This window comes from Athene cunicularia (genome assembly GCF_003259725.1).
Source record: "Athene cunicularia isolate RWA chromosome 5 unlocalized genomic scaffold, athCun1 chr5_part2, whole genome shotgun sequence".
Classification (NCBI taxonomy): domain Eukaryota; kingdom Metazoa; phylum Chordata; class Aves; order Strigiformes; family Strigidae; genus Athene; species Athene cunicularia.
Genome location: NW_020799102.1, coordinates 2,671,049 through 2,678,075, shown reverse-complemented (window position 1 = coordinate 2,678,075; position 7,027 = coordinate 2,671,049). Strand labels below are relative to the sequence as shown.

At 42.6% G+C, this 7,027-nt stretch overlaps 1 protein-coding gene across 4 annotated transcripts in view; it reads right to left on the bottom strand.

Annotated features, from left to right (window-relative positions):
* The window catches only part of LMO1 (LIM domain only 1), a 280,622-nt gene that overhangs the window by 78,801 nt on the left and 194,794 nt on the right, over positions 1-7,027 (bottom strand). For all 4 annotated transcript variants that reach the window (XM_026850403.1, XM_026850402.1, XM_026850404.1 and 1 more), the window contains 2 exons: positions 3,542-3,656; positions 76-165 (listed from right to left, as the gene is read on the bottom strand). The gene's annotated coding sequence lies outside the window, so the exon portion shown is untranslated. The remainder of the gene's footprint in view (positions 1-75; positions 166-3,541; positions 3,657-7,027) is intronic.

Below are 7,027 nucleotides of genomic sequence, written 5' to 3'. Positions count from 1 at the left end.
CACGAGAAATCTTAAGTAGCTCAAGCATAAGTACAAGGAAGAGCAAGAGACTGTCAAGAGGAAGATCTTTCTTACCTTGTCAATGACATTTGTAGGACATCCGCCAGATTTCTCCCCTCCTCTCTACAGTAGAGGTTAAATCGATCTCCATTCATATGCACTTTCCTTCACATATGTAAAGAAAAAAAAAAAAAAGCAGCATATCACTAATGCGGCTAATTCTCAGTATCTTGAAGCAATTGACACAAGTACATGAATTAACTCATCACTTTATACCACTTGAAGCAAATGTGCTATTTGGATTACCTCTTGGTAAGAATAAGCAATTTAAGATCCATTAGTATTTGGAATATTCTGTTTCATTAAAACCACAGTCATCCCTAAATGTAAATGAGTGGGGAGAAGAAGCTATCAACCTCTTGGTTGTATGAGACAAAAACTCTCTATATTACAGATTGTTGTAAAAAGGTTTTAATATAAATACAAGAGAGGCCTTAGGTTTCCAAAGGAGGGTTCTCCCACCTCGAGTTGAAGTTTCTCATAGCTTCATTAAGTTTGAAAACTACAAGGTGGATTGAGGGTGAGCAAGCAATTCTGGCATACAGATTTTAGGCTTTTAATATCATTCCAGGGTAGTTTTTCAAAACACTGTGTCTGTGTTCCATTCTGCTACTTGTGTACCAAAATTAATTCTCATTTATAATGGCCACAGCACCTAAGATTATGGGAGAGGTGGAATTATTTTTTAAAATAATAAATACCTATCCTCTGTTTTAACTCAAAATTTCCAAATAATTCAGGGCCTCCTTGCCCTGGGCTTGAAGAACTTTCAGATCAAATCACTTTCATTTATGATACTGTCTGCTTTTATGGTATTATAAATGATATAAAAGCAGTGCTTTCAGATTTTAATTAGACTTGTGACACATCTATAGTTCACTAAACAAAACATACATTATAATGATTTGTTCAACACATGGTAACAGAATAAGGAAAGAATCCTGAAAAACTTCTGGAAGAAAGAATGTTCTTTTTCTCCTCAGTTTAGTCACATTCAAGTCTCAAGAAGTTCCTCAACTTTAAAAAGCTATTTTCGTCTAAGCAGTAAAGGTAGGGATGTTACAGAAGTCACAGAGATTTCTAGAAAAACTAAATCCTTTCACCATGGTGCCTAATTTAGTCTTAAGTCTTTTCCAAACGTTGAAATACACTTTCAGGGCCACAGACCTTACAATTCATACGAAACTGAAATGTCTGCAGGTAATGGCTGTTGACTAAATGAGAGATAGGTACTATTTCACTACTGAAGAATGAATAGTTGGATCCCGGCTAACACAGAGTACAACCCGCCTTTCACTCTTCACCAAGGGGCCAGTTTAACTTTGTGTGAAGCCACTGATTTAGGTGAAACTGTTGCCCAGCAAAGTAACATCAATGCAGCAAGGTGTAAAAGCGTGTCTGTGTTGACAATGTGATGCTACTGGAAGGAACGTACTAGGTGACTGTTGTCACGCAATGTTCTTCCCTTGGAAGAAAAATCACTTGTACTTTACACAATTCACATGTGTAGTTTGATAAGACCTCATGTCCAGTTGAAATAGCAACAAAGTGCTGAGCTGAACTCATCATTACGCTGGCTGATAAGCTTGTAGACAGGTATGCCAAAAAGAAAAGGTGTCCTGACTGTGCACATTAAGAGCATCAAATGTATTCCAAGCCTACTTTATGTCCATCGTATGGCTCAGATCAGGGTTAGATTAATGCTGAAATACCCCCAAAACAGTTTCCATAACCAAACAAAGACACTGGACTCTGGTGAATCAGGATTAGTGTTCTGCAGCTGTAGGGAAGATACTTCATAATTAAGCCTGCACCCTCCAGCAGATCTCGGTTGGAGGTACCAGCAGTCTTTGGCAAAAACTGGTTTGAAATCAGCCTAGCTTCCGGCTGAATAGCTCTGCTGGTGAGGGAAAAAAGCCTGTGTGTTTCTATGGCTCCCACACAGCAAAAGCTCACTTAGGGTATCTGAAAATGTGGACCTAATACATCTTTATTTTCTTGCTTTTCATTTCTCTGCAAGATTTACGATTCTGTAAAAAAAAGACGCCTATTAACAAGAATGGTTGCAAAATTAACCATTAATTTTCTGCTCAAAGGGATGTGATGGAGAGAGTGCAAAATGATCCTTAAATAACAGAGCAGAAGTCAGGTTAAATCTGAAATTCATATACTTTTTGCTTTTCTAGCTTACCAGTCTGTGTATAAGTGCAATGGTGGGGCAGACCTCCATGTCAGATACAAGACCTGTGCTGGCTGGATTGCAGGAACAGAGTTCCAAAGACTGTTGGCCTTAAGTTTGAGGCAAGCTAAGTAGGATCTTCCACCTGACTCATAAGTATTCCACCTCAATCTCTCTGATAAATGTCTAAAGCATTTGAACACAGAAATAATATCAAGGGTACTTCCCTCATAGCTGAGTCAAGCTGTGACAACAGGTCCTGAAAGAGGATATTTTTATAACGCTTTATCTCGTCATCATCCTTTTTTTCAATGTCTAGTTCAGGGAAGAATAGCAAAGTCCTTTCATGTTGAATGGGTTTAAGGGCAGTTGGTTGTTTATTTCCCTGAAGCTACACAGTGCCTCATGTCTCCACATCAGGGTGAGCCTGAGGTTTGTGTCAGGCAAATTCCACAGTAGTGTTATTTTTTAAAATCACTTCTAACGTTACTTTATCCTGGCTGATAGAAATGCCCTCCTTTCCCATCTCCACATTACTACACAATCTGGCCAGCAATAGCTCAAATTTGACAGCACACATAGGTGTAAATTTAGTCAACCATTGGCAATAACTGGCTTATTACCGTGTCCTTGAGGCGACCCATTTCCACAAGCCTTTACTTTGGTAAGCCTGGGTCAGAGCCACCTGCCCCTCCAGGCCACAGAGGAAAAGGGAGCTCCTGACTTGCACTTGCTTCTTTTGCTACCCCTGTTGCGTTCCCACAGGTCTCTGCTCTCCCCACTTGCAAACTGGCCCATAGCTCCAGCCCTGAAGTCCGTGCTGCTGCTACAAATGTGCTGTCGGGAAAAGCTCCTGGGCAAGAGGCTGTGGCAGGCAGGTCCCGGCCAGGAAGGATGGCAAGTGGGACCAGAGCGCTGCTGTCAGGGCCACCCACGTGAGGAACACGGGCAGAAGAGCCACACGTCCCTGTTGGTGGGGGATAAGGTGTCACTCTTTTCCCACCTTCCCTCACACCACCGTTTTTGGTGCCAGGCTCATTGTTGTGGCAAATTCCAAATGAAAATGTACCTTCTGTAGCATTTTGGCAGTTTCTTGGCCACAAACCTTTGCAGTCTGTGGGCCTGAAATGAGACTAATAGAGCAGCTTGCAATTCCTAGAGCTCCTGTAGGAATAGCTCTCTTCAAACTCAAGTGGACCTTCTTACTTCATTGCTTCACACTCAGTTCAGACTTAAAAGAGATCTTGGCAACTCTGAGAGCCATGAAACATTTTAAAGTGATTAATAATACTGCACACTTACAGCAGAGGATGACTCCTGCAGGACTCTGCCTACATTTCCTGTTAACGTCAGGTAGCAATTCATCCAAGTAAAGCAGATAACAAGTGGATTTTTTCGTACACATCCATAACAAAGTCTAAACAACAGGAATAACAACAAAGTGCTTAATAAACAATATTTTTCAGAACAAAACAGATTAAAAAACACTTTCTGAAAGAAAACAAACCTATTCATATTAGAAGTCCTCTGCTCAGGTCTCAAACTTTTACCTTTCCAAATCCTTTCCTAAAATCAAACTTTTACCTTTCCAAATACATACAAAAACAAACTCTCTTCAGCTGCCTCAGTGACATGTACTCTTCCCACCTACCCTCATACTGGAGAGCCCATCTCCTGTACGTCTCAGTGCCGCTGACACATGAGATTGTGCTTCTTCAGGCAAACTCCTGGGGCTCTGAGTATCCAGGTATCAAAGGCAGATCTCAGCGTTGCCTTTAGGGCTATAACCCCTGCCCTCCTGGACCTGACTGCGTGCCAGCCTGTGGTCCAGCAGAGTGCTTGGGCGGTGTCACTGCCGCTGCCCAGGCCCAGGAGGGGGATCCTGTTTTCTCACAGATGGCCCATGTTCGCTGTGTGCAGCCAAGGGACGTGTACCACTAAACGGCAGGCTGTTTGGCTGGAGGCTTGCAGCCTGGTACAAACTAATCGGGCTGGGTACTGCCACACATCTGCACACTGTTCCCAGGGATCACAATAGTGGTCCTCAGAACAGGCCAGCTATTCACTGCTGTGACCAGCTACAGCTGTATTGACATGCTGCCTTTTCTACTTTTATGTTGTCAGCATCTTTAATGAGAAAACTCCACCGTCATTTTCCACACTGCCTGTGAAGGTTTTTTCTTTTTCTAGTGCAAAGGTTAGGCATTTCTTTGCTGTAATTTTGGATAAATTTTATCCTTTGCTTGTCTCTCTTTTTTTTTTTTTTTCCAGCAACACAGTGTCAAGAAAGTCTCTAGCCACTTGGTAATACTAGTTGCAAAGCTCTCCCTTGTTTCCCTAGCACAGAAAGCTGTCTGTGCTCATACTGGAAAAGACCATATGCTAAGAAATCCACTTTTGCTTTTGTGCCCCAGATAGCATTTCTCTTTCTTCCCTTAGGGAAGAGCAGTCACAAAGAGTCCCCTTACTTTGTGTTAGGAAGTGGAAGTGCTTACTGTGATAGTAGCACTGCCTTACCCAAATAGGCCAAGAGACAAAGAACTCTGAGCTAGTTGAACTACTGAGGTTGAAGCAGATTTACAAAGATATCTATGTGTATCTATCTTTATTTATTTATTTGTATATACATTTCATATCCTCCTACGTTTTTTTTCCCCTCTGGTAACCTGATATTCCTGCAAGTCTATTCCTTTGTTGAATTTTGGCTTCACTTCCTGTCAAATTATTTCATTTTATTTAGCTTCACCTGTCAAAATACATGAGCTAATTCTCTTTGTGATCACCTGCCACTGTTTCTTAGTCTCCGGTGACAGGACGCATGCCTGCAAAGCCTGTGCCATGAAAATCACCTGGACACCTTTACATACACATAAGCAGAGAAGACAGACCCAAACTGAAATGCCTTGACCAGCTTAACTCTGCTCTTGGGTGCTGCCAAACAAGAAACCTCTGCTTCCAAACAGAGCCCTTTCGTATCTTTTGTCTCTGGGTTGCCAAATGTCCAATGTGTAGGGCCCAACATAATGGACACCACCATTTACCTGAATTTATGCCTCACCAATTCTAAAACACCCTCTGGGAGAAATTACATAGGGTTTTTTGGGGGTAACACAACATTCTGGTATAACGGATGTTCTGAAATAATTTCTTATTCTATGAATTGACTACATACTACCTATCTAAAGCCAGCAGCAAAGGAAGGAACTCTCTGTAGTACTATGGTATTCATTTTTGTCATTTTTACTGCTGTGATGCTGGGTGTTATAATTTATCTGACTTCTCACTCAATGTGCAGAGCTATGATAGCTCCATGCCACCTTGCAGCACAGAAAGTCCTTGTCTGGCTAGTCTGAGGGTTGTCCAGCAAGTCATTACTTGCACTGGGAGTGGTGAAATGCAAAGCCAGAATATCCTGGGTAAACAGATACCTCTTTCATCTCCCCTCCAAAAGTGGGTGAGTGAGAATTGGTGTTACACAAGACTGTGTTGATGCTGTTCAAAGTGATGAGTTTTACCCTTAATGTTATACTGAGGGAACACATGTGGTGACCAGTGATTGATTACCTTCACAAAGCTCATTTTCACTCAGCAGTGGTGAGTTTCAGAAGGGTGATAATAACGGATATCATTGCCTAAGTTCTCTCTCACATGTTGCCCACTGTCCCATGGAAATCAAAAAGTGATTAATTCCTCTGACAGCTTTTGTAGTATTCTGGAAACATTGACATTAAGTGGCAGACACTGCATATTTACCTACAGGAGCAAAAGTCCATAATGTCCCCTTTAACAATGAAAACTGAGTACAATACATCGATCAAAGAACTGGAAGAATGGCTGTAAGAAAATAAGACTATTCATACAAACAAAGCTCTCAGCAGGGAATCAGGACTTCCACAGGAACAGGGATGAACAGGAGGGCTAATGTCTACCTGTGAGCTTGTGTGCTTGAAGAAACAGAATCAGAGCTGGAGCCGTTGGAGCAATGCTTGACTGACCTTGGAGGTGCAGGTTACACAACTTACATAAAGAAGAAATATTAAAATAAGGAAATACTCCTCTTTTGGAAGTTTTAGCTGAGATGCTTCCAAGCATGAACCCTTCTTTAAAAGGGCACAAACATGTAGATTACCAGAGATCCAAAAGGGGTGAAGGCAATACCTGCCACTGGCAGTTTGTCAGGACTGCACCACCCTCTACAGCCAAAGGCCCATCAGAGGACTTTGCAATGGTCAGTGCAGGTGCCTCCTCCTGGCTAGTGGGAGTCAAATTAGCAGCTTGCTCCTCCTTACAAGTGGTACTAACCGTGGAGGCAACAGTGCTGGGCTGAGGCACTGTTGTCACTCATCCTCTACTGCTTCCATGTGAAAAATGGCAGCTGCTCAGTCCCCTGCCCCTGACGCATGCCTGAGCAGCGCCTCACAGGGTGCACAGTGTCAGTAGGAAATTGAAGTAATGAGGCTCAATTAAGCAGCTCCCCATACAGTCGTAGATGAACTTGTCCCAGCAAGAGTACCTAGATCCAGTGGCTCAGCAGGGTGGTTGTGTGATGTGCAGCTGGTTCAAAGCCATTTGTAGCATGCTGAATATTCCTCCTCCCTGTGGGACGCACGTGCCCTTTTGAGTACCACACACACAGGGTGTGTAGCCGGGGGGGCACAAAGACAGAGGATTTTAATGCCAACCCTTCCATTTTTATGCATTCCTGTTCACCAGGAAGTAAGAATACACAAAGCGAGAAAAGGTCTCCACATTCCTAAAAATCAAGGCAGCTTTGGCTGACACAACACT